This window comes from Eubalaena glacialis, chromosome 12 (assembly GCF_028564815.1).
Source record: "Eubalaena glacialis isolate mEubGla1 chromosome 12, mEubGla1.1.hap2.+ XY, whole genome shotgun sequence".
In the NCBI taxonomy this organism is placed as follows: Eukaryota; Metazoa; Chordata; class Mammalia; order Artiodactyla; family Balaenidae; genus Eubalaena; species Eubalaena glacialis.
In genome coordinates, this window is record NC_083727.1 from 70,635,336 (window position 1) to 70,649,625 (window position 14,290).

General features: G+C 40.7%; 1 pseudogene; it reads left to right on the plus strand.

Annotated features, from left to right (window-relative positions):
- Positions 1 to 9,693: 9,693 nt before the first annotated feature.
- LOC133102714 (U6 spliceosomal RNA) lies at positions 9,694 to 9,813 on the plus strand (annotated as a pseudogene).
- The last annotated feature ends 4,477 nt before the right edge of the window (positions 9,814 to 14,290 follow it).

Genomic DNA, 14,290 nt, shown 5'->3' on the forward strand with positions numbered 1-14,290 from the left:
CTCATATCAGACAAAATAGACTTTAAAACAAAGACTATTACAAAAGACAAAGAAGGACACTACATAATGATCAAGGGATCAATCCAAGAAGAAGATATAACAATTGTAAATATTTATGCACCCAACATAGGAGCACCTCAATACATAAGGCAAATACTAACAGCCATAAAAGCGGAAATCGACAGTAACACAATCATAGTAGGGGACTTTAACACCCCACTTTCACCAATGGACAGATCATCCAAAATTAAAATAAATAAGGAAACACAAGCTTTAAATGATACACTAAACAAGATGGACTTAATTGATATTTATAGGATATTCCATCCAAAAACAACAGAATACACATTCTTCTCAAGTGCTCATGGAACATTCTCCAGGATAGATCATATCTTGGGTCACAAATCAAGCCTTGGTAAATTTAAGAAAATTGAAATTGTATCAAGTATCTTTTCTGACCACAATGCTATGAGACTAGATATCAATTACAGGAAAACATCTGTAAGAAATACAAACACATGGAGGCTAAACAACACAGCATTTAATAACCAAGAGATCACTGAAGGAATCAAAGAGGAAATCAAAAAATACCTAGAAGCAAATGACAATGAAAACACAACGACCTAAAACCTATGGGATGCAGCAAAAGCAGTTCTAAGAGGGAAGTTTATAGCTATACAAGCCTACCTTAAGAAACAAGAAACATCTCAAATAAACAACCTAACCTTAAACCTAAAGCAATTAGAGAAAGAAGAACAAAAAAACTCCAAAGTTAGCAGAAGGAAAGAAATCATAAAGATCAGATCAGAAATAAATGAAAAAGAAATGAAGGAAATGATAGCAAAGATCAATAAAACTAAAAGCTAGTTCTTTGAGAAGATAAACAAAATTGATAAACCATTAGCCAGACTTATCAAGGAAAAAAGGGAGAAGACTCAAATCAACAGAATTAGAAATGAAAAAGGAGAAGTAACAACTGACACTGCAGAAATACAAAGGATAATGAGAGATTACTACAAGCAACTATAGGCCAATAAAATGGACAATCTGGAAGAAATGAACAAATTCTTAGAAATTCACAACCTTCCGAGACTGAACCAGGAAGAAATAGAAAATATGAACAGACCAATCACAAGCACTGAAATTGAAACTGTGATTAAAAATCTTCCAAGAAACAAAAGTCCAGGACCAGATGGCTTCACAGGCGAATTCTGTGAAATATTTAGAGAAGAGCTAACACCTATCCTTCTCAAACTCTTCCAAAATATAGCAGAGGGAGGAACACTCCCAAACTCATTCTATGAGGCCACCATCACTCTGATATCAAAACCAGACAAAGATGTCACAAAGAAAGAAAACTACAGGCCAATATCACTGATGAACATAGATGCAAGAATCCTCAACAACATACTAGCAAACAGAATCCAACAGCACATTAAAAGGATCATACATTTTGATCAAGTGGGGTTTATTCCAGGAATGCAAGGATTCTTCAATATATGCAAATCAATCAACGTGATACACCATATTAACAAATTGAAGGAGAAAAACCATACAATCATCTCAATAGATGCAGAGAAAGCTTTCGACAAAATCAACACTCATTTATGACAAAAACTCTCCAGAAAGTAGGCATAGAGGGAACTTTCCTCAACATAATAAAGGTCATATATGACAAACCCACAGCCAACATCGTCCTCAAGGGTGAAAAACTGAAACCATTTCCACTAAGATCAGGAACAAGACAAGGTTGCCCACTCTCACCACTATTATTCAACATAGTTTTGGAAGTTTTAGCCACAGCAATCAGAGAAGAAAAAGAAATAAAAGGAATCCAAATTGGAAAAGAAGAAGTAAAACTGTCACTGTTTGCGGATGACATGATGCTATACATAGAGAATCCTAAAGATGCCACCAGAAAACTACTAGAGCTAATCAATGAATTTGGTAAAGTAGCAGGATACAAAATTAATGCACAGAAATCTCTTGCATTCCTATACACTAATGATGAAAAATCTGAAAGTGAAATTAAGGACATATTCTCATTTACCATTGCAACCAAAAGAATAATATATCTAGGAATAAACCTACCTAAGGAGACAAAAGACCTGTATGCAGAAAATTATAAGACACTGATGAAAGAAATTAAAGATGATACAAACAGATGGAGAGATATACCATGTTCTTGGATTGGAAGAATCAACATTGTGAAAATGACTCTACTACCCAAAGCAATCTACAGATTCAATGCAACCCCTATCAAACTACCAGTGGCATTTTTCACAGAACTAGAACAAAAAATTTCACAATTTGTATGGAAACACAAAAGACCCTGAATAGCCAAAGCAATCTTGAGAAAGAAAAATGGAGCTGGAGGAATCAGGCTCCCTGACTTCAGACTATACTAAAAAGCTACAGTAATCAAGACAGTATGGCACTGGCACAAAAACAGAAATATAGATCAATGAAACAGGATAGAAAGCCCAGAGATAAACCCACGCATATACTGTCACCTTATCTTTGATAAAGGAGGCAAGAGTATACAATGGAGAAAAGACAGCCTCTTCAATAAGTAGTGCTAGGAAAACTGGACAGCTACATGTAAAAGACACCATACACAAAAATAAACTCAAAATGGATTAAAGACCTAAATGTAAGGCCAGACACCATCAAACTCTTAGAGGAAACATAGGCAGAACACTCTATGACATAAATCACAGCAAGATCCTTTTTGACCCACCTCCTAGAGAAACGGAAATAAAAACAAAAATAAACAAATGAGACCTAATGAAACTTAAAAGCTTTTGCACAGCAAAGGAAACCATAAACAAGACGAAAAGACAACCCTCAGAATGGGAGAAAATATTTGCAAATGAAGCAACTGACAAAGGATTAATCTCCAAAACACACAAGCAACTCATGCAGCTCAATATCAAGAAAACAAACCCAATCCAAAAATGGGCATAAGACCTAAATAGACATCTCTCCAAAGAAGACACACAGATTGCCAACAAACACATGAAAGGATGCTCAACATCATTAATCATTAGAGAAATGCAAATCAAAACTACAATGAGATATCATCTCACACCGGTCAGAATGGGCATCATCAAAAAATCTACAAACAATAAATGCTGGAGAGGGTGTGGAGAAAAGGGAACCCTCTTGCACTGTTGGTGGGAATGTAAATTGATACAGCCACTATGGAGAACAGTATGGAGGTTCCTTAAAAAACTAAAAATAGAACTACCATACGACCCAGCAATCCCACTACTGGGCATATACCCTGAGAAAACCATAATTCAAAAAGAGTCATGTACCAAAATGCTCAATGCAGCTTTACTTACAATAGCCAGGACATGGAAGCAACCTAAGTGTCCATCAACAGATGAATGGATAAAGAAGATGTGGCACATATATACAATGGAATATTACTCAGCCATAAAAAGGAACGAAACTGAGTTATTTGTAGTGAGGTGGATGAACCTAGAGTCTGTCATACAGAGTGAAGTAAGTCAGAAAGAGAAAAACAAATATCGTATGCTAACACATATATATGGAATCAAAAAAAAAAAAAAAAAAAGAAAATGGTCAGAAGAACCTAGGGGCAAGGCAGGAACAAAGATGCAGACCTACTACAGAATGCACTTGAGGATACAGGGAGGGAGAAGGGTAAGCTGGGACAAAGTGAGAGAGTGGCATGGACATATATACATTACCAAAGGTAAAATAGATAGCTAGTGGGAAGCAGCCGCATAGCACAGGGAGATCAGCTCGGTACTTTGTGACCACCTAGAGGGGTGGGATAGGGAGGGTGGGAGGGAGGGAGACGCGGGAGGGAGGAGATGTGGGGACATGTGTCTGTGTGTGGCTGATTCACTTTGTTATAGAGCAGAGGCTGAAACACCATTGTGGAGCAATTATACTCTCATAAAGATGTTAAAAAAAAAAAAATAAATAAATATATTTTTTTTAAAAAGTGTTAACATGGTGTAAATTGCACCCAGAAGTACATTAAATAATTTATGCCAAGCAAACATGAGAGAGAAAAAAAAAAAGAATACTACTTAACACCATACACAAAAATAAACTCCAAATGGATTAAAGACCTAAATGTAATACCAAACACTATAAAACTTTTAGAGGAAAACATAGGAAAAACACTCTTTGACATAAACCTCAGGAAGATCTTTTTTGACCCACCTCCTAGAGCAACAGAAATAAAAACAAAAATAAACAAATGGGACTTAATTAAACTTAAAAGCTTTTGCACAGCAAAGGAAACCATAAACAAGACAAAAAGACAACCCTCAGAATGGGAGAAAGTATTCGCAAATGAAAAAACAGACAAAGGATTAATCTCCAAAATATACAAAGTGCTTATGGAGCTCAATATCAAAAATACAAACAATCCAGTTAAAAAATGGGTGGAAAACCTACATAGACATTTCACCAAGGAAGACATACAGATGGCCAAGAGGCACATGAAAAGATGCTCAACATCACTAATTATTAGAGAAATGCAAATCAAAACTACAATGAGATATCACCTCACGCTGGTCAGAATGGCCATTATCAAAAAATCTAGAAACAAGAAATGCTGGAGAGGGTGTGGAGAAAAGGGAACCATCTTGTACTGTTGGTGGGAATGTAAATTGATACAACCACTATGGAAAACAGTATGGAGGTTCCTTAAAAAACTAAAAATAGAACTACCATATGACCCAGCAATCCCACTACTGGGCATGTACCCTGAGAAAACCATAATTCAAAAAGAGACATGCACCAAAATGTTCATTTCAGCACTGTTTATAATAGCCAGGACATGGAAGCAACCTAAGTGTCCATCGACAGGTGAATGGATAAAGATGTGGCACATATATACAATGGAATATTACTCAGCCATAAAAAGAAACGAAATTGAGTTTTTTGTAGTGAGGTGGATGGACCTAGAGTCTGTCATACAGAGTGAAGTAAGTCAGAAAGAGAAAAACAAATACTGTATGCTAACGCATATATATGGAATCTAAAAAAAAAAATAATGGTACTGATGAGCCTATTTGCAGGGCAGGAATAAAAGAGGTAGACATAGAGAATGGACTTGATGACATGGGGTGGGAGGGCGAAGCTGGGGCAAATGAGAGTAGCATTGACATATATACACTAACTAATGTAAAATAGTTGGCTGGTGGGAAGCAGCAGCATAGCACAGGGAGATCGCCTCGGTGCTTTGTGATGACCTAGAGGGCTGGGATAGGGAGGATGGGAGGGAGGCTCAAGAGGGAGGGGATATGGGGACATGTGTATGCATATGGCTGATTTGCCTTGTTGTGCAACAGAAACTAGCATAGTATTGTGAAGCAATTATACTCCAATAAAGATCTATTAAAAAAATAGTAAAAAAAAAAAAATTCTGTGTAGCATATTTGAAGGTTGCTAAGAGAGGAGATCCTAATAGTCCTCATGTGAAGAAAAAAAATTTTAGCTATGTGTAGTGACAGATGTTGACTACACTTATGGTGATCATTTTGAAATATATACAGATATTATATCATTGTGTTGTACATCTGAAATTAATATAATGTTTTATGTCAATTTACCTCAATAAATTTTTTAAGATAATAACTTAAAAAAAATAAAAATATATATCCCATTATATGTGAGAACTAATAAATGCAAAACTGGCAGATACCTCAATTCAGTGAGAAAGGATGAATTATTTACAAAATGTTGCTGGCACAACTGTCTATTAATATAAAGAATAAGCTTGTGGGACTTCCCTCGTGGTCCAGTGGTTAAGACTCTGCGCTCCTGATGCAGGGGACCAGGGTTCGATCCCTGGTTAGGGAACTAGATCCCGCATGATGCAGCTAAGAGCCCACATGCCACAACTAAAAGAGCTCGCATGCTGCAACTAAAGATCCCGCGTGACACAACTAAGACTCAGGGCAGCCAAATAAATAAATATTAAAAATAAACTTGTACTCCTACCTTTATCTGCATCTTAAATCAAAAGAAAAAAATTTCAAATGGGTTAAAATTTTAATGTAAAAATATTAATATATTATAACAAAATCTAGGTGTCTATATGGAATATCTAGGGGCTGGAGACACCTTACCCATGACTGCAAATCTAGAAACTGTTAAAGAAAAGTTTGATTATGTACATATAGCAAAAAATATTATAAACTAAGTCAAAATGCAAATGAAAGCCATGGGAAAATATATGCAATACAGAGAACAGACAAACGTTTAATATTTATAATATTCAAAGACCTCTTGCAAATTGAGACAAGTTGCCAAAAGACTCCAGTAGAGATATAATCAAAAAGCATGAACAAACAATTCACAGAAGAGAAAATTCAGATAGGTAGCAAACATATGAATATTCTCAAACTCACTAGTGATCTGGAGATGCAAATTTAAGTAACCCCAAGATGTCATTTTATAACTCTCAGACAGATGGAAATTGAAAAGCCCAACAATACCAATTGCTGGTGGGAATGCAGGGCAAAGGGTTCCCTCATTTACTGCAGGTGAAAATATGCGTTGCTATAGCCTTTTGGTAATATAACATCTGGCAACAGTATTAAAATTATAAATACAAATACACTCTGACCCAGAAATTTCACTCCCAGGAATCTATCCTGTATAAATAAGATGGGGGAATTTTATGCAGCCAGTACAAAGAATCTACCTACTAGGACCTACCTATTCCAGTTGATTTGGAGGGATTATCAAGAGGTAACATGATTGAGAAAAGAGTGCATAAAATAATCCAGTTTTTATAAAACAAACAATTACAAACTCCTACATGTGTATATGATTAATAGATTTCTCATATGCTTGTGTGAGAAGGAAGAAAATTATGGTAGACTGTTAACATGGGCTAAGGCGAAAAAGGGGGAAGGTGAGGGAGGGGGAGCTAGCAAAGAAGAAAAAGAAGAAAAACATGAATATACAATAAAAGTATGTCGATACAGTCACATTTATGCATTTAAGCACATTTCTATATATTTATTTTTAAAGGTGAGATAAAATGAAATCAAATATGATGAATAAAATAAGATGAAATGTATGGAATTATCCCTCCCACACCCTTCCCCCTTCTCCCACCAATTATCTTCATTTTGATTTGCTTATGTAAGTAACGATTCTATTTCATAGCTTGGTAGTTGCCCAGCCCGGAAATGGGAGTGGTAGTTGTGATGCTGGGCGTGGGGCTGGGGGAATTCATCTGTCACATATGATTGAGACCAGCGTTACGAATAAAGCATAGTCTGTGCTGGTTTAGACTAGGGCCATGTGGTAGGTTTTCCTCAGTGGTCCTATAATCTGGTCTGAATAATGAGTAAAAATTAGCCTAAATCGTGCCCTTATTAAACCGGTGCCTTTTTTTCTGAATCCTATTAGAGAATTTCTATCCCACCACACTACATGGAACTTTCAATATGTACTCACATTTCACTCAGCAAGTCGATACATATTTCCTTAGCCCCTACTCCATCAAACACTGGGCTAGGCACTATGATTTGTATAAAGATAAATGATGCCTGCTGGCAGTTCTCAAAGCGATTGTGGTTTGTGGTGAGAGACGAACATTTAACATTTAAGATTAAATGAGTAAGTGCTAAAACAGAGGTATCAACAAAGTGGTGGGAAGTGGAGGAGAGAGAGAGATCAGGGAACACTTTCAGAACAAGGGCAGCTGAGGGAACAACACGAGCAAGGCTTGGAGTCATCACAGTACCTCATGGCTTTGGGATACTGGGAGCTGTCTAACGTGTCTGGGTACAGAGCATGTGGACAGGTAAGGATTGCAGAATGGTTTGAGATCAGGTCATGGACAGTCTTCAATTCCATGCTAAGGATTTAGAACAGGGCATGATATGATCTGACATGGCATTTTAGGAAGAATAGAGGCTGGAGGCAAGTGAGGCTTGAACTTATGCAGCAGTCTCTGTGAAGGGCAGGAGAGGTGATGAGACCCTGGACCAGGGCTGGGGAAATAGAAATGGAATAGGTAGTAAGAGGTGGGTAAGTGGGATTTCAAGATGACTTAAAATAATTTGACATGTTACTGAACAAAGGGATAAAGAGAGGTATTGTTGAAAGTGATTGAGATTTTTGGTCTGAGTGAGTGGAAGGAGGCTGATGTTACTATTTATGGGAAGGAAGAGGAGCAGATTTACAAAAAAGAAGGAGTTTTACGTGAGGTGCCAGTGGGGTAATCATTCATTCATTCTTTCATTCATTCCATTCAACAGGTAATATTGGGTGCCTACTTTGCACCACTGTTGTAAGCACCAGGGATGTAGAATTGAACACATTAGACAAAAAAATTCCTGCCCTCGGAAGCTAGCATGGAGAGATAGACAATAGACAAATAAGCAACACATAAATTTTAGAAGTGCTAATTGCTATGGAGAAGAGTAAGGCAGGGAGAGGGAACAGGGAATACAGGGGTCTAGCATAGTTTGTGTTGCAGTTTTAAAGAGGGTGGTCAGGAAGCTCTCATTGACACTAGATAAAGACATGAAGGAGGCAAGGGAGCAAGCCATGCATATGCAGGGGAACAGTGTTCCAGCCAGAGGAAATGGCGGATGCAAAGGCCTGCAGGTGGGAATGTGCCTGGCATACTCAAAGGACAACGACGAGACTAGTCTAGGCCATTCTAATGACTTTGAAAAGAAACTAGTAAACACATTGATAAATGAAGATGTCAGACACAGTGATGGAAAAAACTGCCTAGAATTCGAGCGAAATGTGAGCTGGTAATACAGATGAGGGATCAAATCCATAGACATGATGGCTGAAGCCAAGAGAATAGGGAGAGAGAAAAAGAAAGGTGAGTGAAGGACAAATACTTCAGAGGTCCCAATTGTAAGACGTGAGCAGAGGCAGAGGAACCAGTGAAGAATGCTGAGAAGGAATAGAGATATTGGGATATTGCCATGAAGACTTTGTATGAAATTCTACGAGCAGAACACATATAAATTTCTTTACTTAATGAATTCATAAGCAATGATTATTAACAATAATAGTGTATTCAAAATTATCCTGGAAAATATCCTATCCTATAGATTAAAATGTCCTATCCTATCCTAATTAGAGAAAGCTTTGCCAGAATACTAAGTCCAGCCTTGGCAAAGATTCCACCTCCCTGTAATTTCTTTAGATTCCCTATGTTTTCCTTTTGTGTCTCATATTACTAGCTTTGAAAACAAGAGAATTAAGTTATTCTGAGCAGTTACCAGGTAAGCGTTACTAGGTTTTGTGTGGTTGCTGGGTGGCAAGCTCTGTGGCACAGATTTCTACTCATAAACTAAGTTTGTCAAAAGCATGGAGAATATCCACCTCTTTACAGGAGCTCTATTTCACCAACCTGTTCTTCTTTTCTCTTGCTCACTTAACTACATCAAAGCACCTGAGTGAACTCTCATGTATCATGATCAATAATCTCTTACTTGCTCCTGGGAACAACATATTATTTTATGTTTGTTCCTGGGCATTTTTCATATGCAATAAACCCAGCTGACATACGTATCCATTGATTAAGAGTGTTGAAGCTTAATGACTGAAGGCAGGTAAAGAAAATATTGCTAGGGGTCAGGTCTAATATATTGCATGGGTTTATTTGTAGTGCCAATCAACCGTTTTTGGTCTCTCTTTATCGGCCAAGTGTGAATTACAGTGCTCACTTCTGTAGCACGTACACTAAAATTGAAACGATACAGAGAAGATTAGCATGGCCCCTGACCATACGCAATGCACTCCACGAATATGCAAATTCGTGAAGTGTTCCATATTTTTTAAAAAAGTGAGTTACAGCCACAAAACCTAGGATCTTCTAGTTTCCTCATTGCTACTTCTTTTGTTAAGAGGAAGGTACTGGCTAAAAATGAAGTCACTGGCAAAACCCTTCTTTGGTCCAAATCCTGTCTTCATTATTTATAAACTACACAATCACAGGCAAGTTATCTTTTCTCCTTAACTTCATTTTTTATTTTTATTTTTTTGGCTGCATCGGGTCTTCATTGTGGCATGCAGGATCTTTGTCGCGGCGTGTGGGCTCTTCGTTGCAGCGCGTGGGCTTCTCTCTAGTTGCGGCGTGTGGGTTTTTTCTCTCTAGTTGTGGTGCGCAGGCTCCAGGGTGCATGGGCTCTGTAGTTTGCAGCACGCGGGCTCTCTAGTTGAGGCACGCGGGCTCAGTAATTGTGGTGCGAGGTCTTAGTTGCCCCGTGGTATGTGGCATCTTAGTTCCCTGTCCTGGGATTGAACCTACGTCCCCTGCATTGGAAGGCTGATTGTTTACCACTGGACCACTGGGAAGTCCCTCCTTAACTTCAATTTTCTCATCTATCTTGCACAGTTGTTTGTGAAGATTAAGTTAGGTAAGGCATGTGGAATATATAATACAGGGTCAATAGCGATTCAAAGTTTGGAAAAGGTTATACTTGCTGTCATAAACTCACACCCACCAAAAAGAAAGCCCCACAGAGTTGCTTTACTGTCAACCTAGTTACTGGATTCTGAATAAAGGGGTTATAATTACTTATTACTTGTTAAGTGTCCTGAGGGATTGTGTTTGCATATGTATGATGTAAACCACAGAAACCCCAGGCTGCACAGACTAAGCCTTCTCTTTTTCCTCTAGCTCTGAAAGATTTTCTCTCAGGAAGGAGGTTCATTGGATTATTTATTTTTATCATGTGAACCCAAGCCTGTGATCATGCAAGGCCCAGTTCACTATCTAAATGACAGGAAGTTATAGTGTTTCAACCGTAGAAAAGCTAGAGCATAATTTTCAACAAACTTGCTCTTGCAAGTCTCGGTATTGGTTTCTTATAATCATGAAATTAATCTTAGTCTGTTCTCTCCCAGGATCTAATAAGCTATTAAATAATATCTAATCATTAGATGATGGGGTGAACATTTTTATTAAGCACATGCCCTTCAATATTCCCTCTATTTTTTCCTCAATGACCTTTCATCATCCAGCACACAAGCAAGATAATTACTGTTTTAATATAAAGATTTGAGTCTGTTCAACTTGAGAATGTTAATTCTGTATTTACTCCACCAAGCTTCTCGTTTTCAAAAAAAACAAATGACTGGCTTGTAGTCAGAAACTTCTTATATCTAAGTGACCTGCCTATCAGACACCTGCTTTTTAAAGGGAGTGTTTCTTACTTCAGTTCATTTTGGCATTACATGAACAGTTTCTGAAACCCTGGTGGAAATATATCCTTCAGAGGAGAGGTCCAGTATTTCACTCCAGATTCCACTGAGAATATTAATTTTTTTTTTTTCAGCTGAACAAAGTATCTTTTATTTGTGACATACAAGTACAACCAATGAGGAAATTCCTGGCAATCCAGTGGTTAGGACTCCACGCTCTCACTGCTGAGAGCTCGGGTTCAATCCCTGGTCAGGGAACTAACTAAAATCCCACAAGCCACACGGGGCAGCCAAAACAAACAAACAAACAAAGAAAAAACAAACAAAAAAAAACCAGGAAAACAAAAACGAAAAACCCCAAAAACCAAATACAGGACTTCCCTAGTGGCGCAGTGGTTACAAATCCGCCTACCAATGCAGGGGACACGGGTTCAAGGCCTGGTCCGGGAAGATCCCACATGCCGCGGAGCAACTAAGCCCGTGAGCCACAACTACTGAGCCTGCGCTCTAGAGCCCGTGCTCCGCAACAATAGAAGCCACTGCAATGAGAAGCCCGCGCACCGCACAGAAGAGTAGCCCCTGCTCACCGCAACTAGAGAAAGCCCGCAAGCAGCAACGAAGACCCAATGCCGTCAAAAATAAATAAATAAATAGATGAAAACAAACAAACAAATATAACCAATGCAAAAAGAGGTCACTTTTCCCCTTTGCTTCCAGTGATAACAAGTTGCTAAAGAAAAAAAAATATATATCAAGGAGTTTATCTTCAAAGTTTCCTCTAAAAAAAACAAACCAGGAAGGGTTAAAAAAAGAACCATAAACATGTCATACACACATCTATCTGACATCAACGAAAATAACCTGAAATACGGTAGATACAACTAAAAAAAAATCTCAAAATTAATATTTTAACATCCCTCAAAGAAACAAACAAAAAAGCCTGGTACAAAAGGCCTGCTATGTTTCTCAAAACCAAGACATTGGGGAAATGGAGAAAGATTGATAGTTGAGAACTGAATGGGCTCAAAACCAACAACAGGGTGACCCGCAGGTCTCAGGCAGCCCCTCCCCAGACAGCAGCCCTTGGAGGCAGCTGGACCAGCAGGGCCCAGCACAAAGCGCCCATCTACCAGCGGGCTCGCTGCCAGGTATCCAGGGAGCAGAAAGAGAGAACGTACACTGAACTCACCTTATGTGGGATTTACGCTGGGGTCCCTTTTGGACACCTTTAGTGGGAGGCATCAGAAATCCATGATCTCTAAAAAAAAAAAAGTTTACTTTAATAAACTTGTTTTGGTTTTTAAAGGAAAAAAAAAAGAAATCCATGATCTAATACAGTAAATATTTATCATCCTGTGTCCTTTGAGAGACAGCAGGGATCAGAAGAAAATCTTTTCCTAAATATGTTTCTGTCGCCCCATGATTCTTGGAATGAGCCCTCCCATCCCCTCCCAGCCATTAAAACTCTCCCCCTTGGGTAAAATACCCTGGGAGCCAGCAGGGTAGGGGCAAAGGTGGGCTTATTCCTGTGTAAAGCTACAAGGCCACGTCCACTGCCGGCTAATCAAGAGCAACGCACAGCGCAGGGCTGGGCCGGGGGAAGGAGGCCGTGTGTACAGGCCCCCCTGCACAGGCGGGAACGGGGGTAGGTGTGGAGGAGGCGAGGCGGGGGGGGGTGTACGGAGGCGGGGAGAAGCAGGAACAGCTCCCGGGAGATCTGCCAGCACGGGCGGCCCGAGTCAGGGCAGAAGGTGGGACGTGAGCAGACAGCGGTCAGAAGGACGGACAGTCCTCCTCGCGAGCAACCTCACGAAGGCAGAACCTTTGGGACGCTCCCTAAAGCAGAGCTCAAGGTTGTCCAAGGGAAGGCGTTAGGTGCTTCTTCCTGGATAAGGATTTGGTCATTTTCTTCCCTGGAAGGGGAACAAGGGACGAGATCGCCCTAGAAATCAGGGCGAGTTTGAACTCTATCCCACGAGAGGAGAGGAAGACCTTCTCCTGGCTGCCACCTGCTGCCACAGGTGATACCGGAGAGAAAAGCAGCTGTTTGGCCACTGAGAGGCGTTCCCGCTGCAGCCTGCGCTGCCGGCCAGGGCAATGGCACTGGTGGCTCTGTGTGGCAGCGAGGGGCCAGGCTGGGGAGTGCGGGCAGAGGGGCCCGCTCCTGGCTGGGGGCTCTCTAAGCAGGCGGGGGGATGGCCGGGGCGGTGGGGAGGGATACCCACCTTCAGAGAGCTATCAGCGCCAAGATAGGAGAGGAAACGGCACTAAATATGCCAGGAAAGAGGGGCCATTTTGGGGGAAGACGAGGGGCTCCCTGATGTTATTCTCCCCTTGAGAGTAAGAACTTGGGTATCTGGGGTGGCGTGAGAGGCAGGAGCAGAAACAGTGGTGAGAGGTGACGGAGAAGAGCAGGCAGAGCCTCCGGCTTTTTTCTATGAAAGAAAAACTTGAGTCACTGCCATGAGATCAAGAGATTAAGGTCAGGATGTAGCCAAGTCCAAAAGCCCGGAGAAGCCATAGTCCCCGTGGTAGGCCCCATTCACACCTGTTCCTGGTCCTCTCAGCCCCTCACTGGCAGCAATGGAGAGAGGGAGACAGCCTTCCTCGCAGAGTCGTCTGGTCCCCTGGCACAGCTCTGCTCTAACTGTGGATCCATGAAAGCACAGCCATAAGGAGCTCCCTCGCTTCTTTGTGTCGCGGCACCAAAGACCTTCCCAAGGTCTCCATCCGAGCATCCCATCCATGTAACGGGAGGCTTTCCGAAGCCTGTCTCTACGCCCAAGAGCCCAAATCTACACTGAGTCCATTCCTCTTTGGGAAGCAGCCAGACCCTGACCCAGGGCTCCAGAACTTTCAGAAAGGTGGGTATAAACACTCCATTGTCCAACTGTGACCATGTGGTGGTGATGGTGGTGCCGGTGGGCGCCTCTGGCATTCCGCTGGAGGAAACTCGAGGAACCCTACGCGGAAGGATTCTCACTCTCGCGAGAGCCGAGAGCCGAGTGAGCGGGCGGCAACTATGAGAGCATGCGCCTTGTACCCAGGCATCCGCCGGGTCTTCCCACAGCATCTTCTTCCCGCTGCTCCGTCCTGGCCTCCTGCTCTT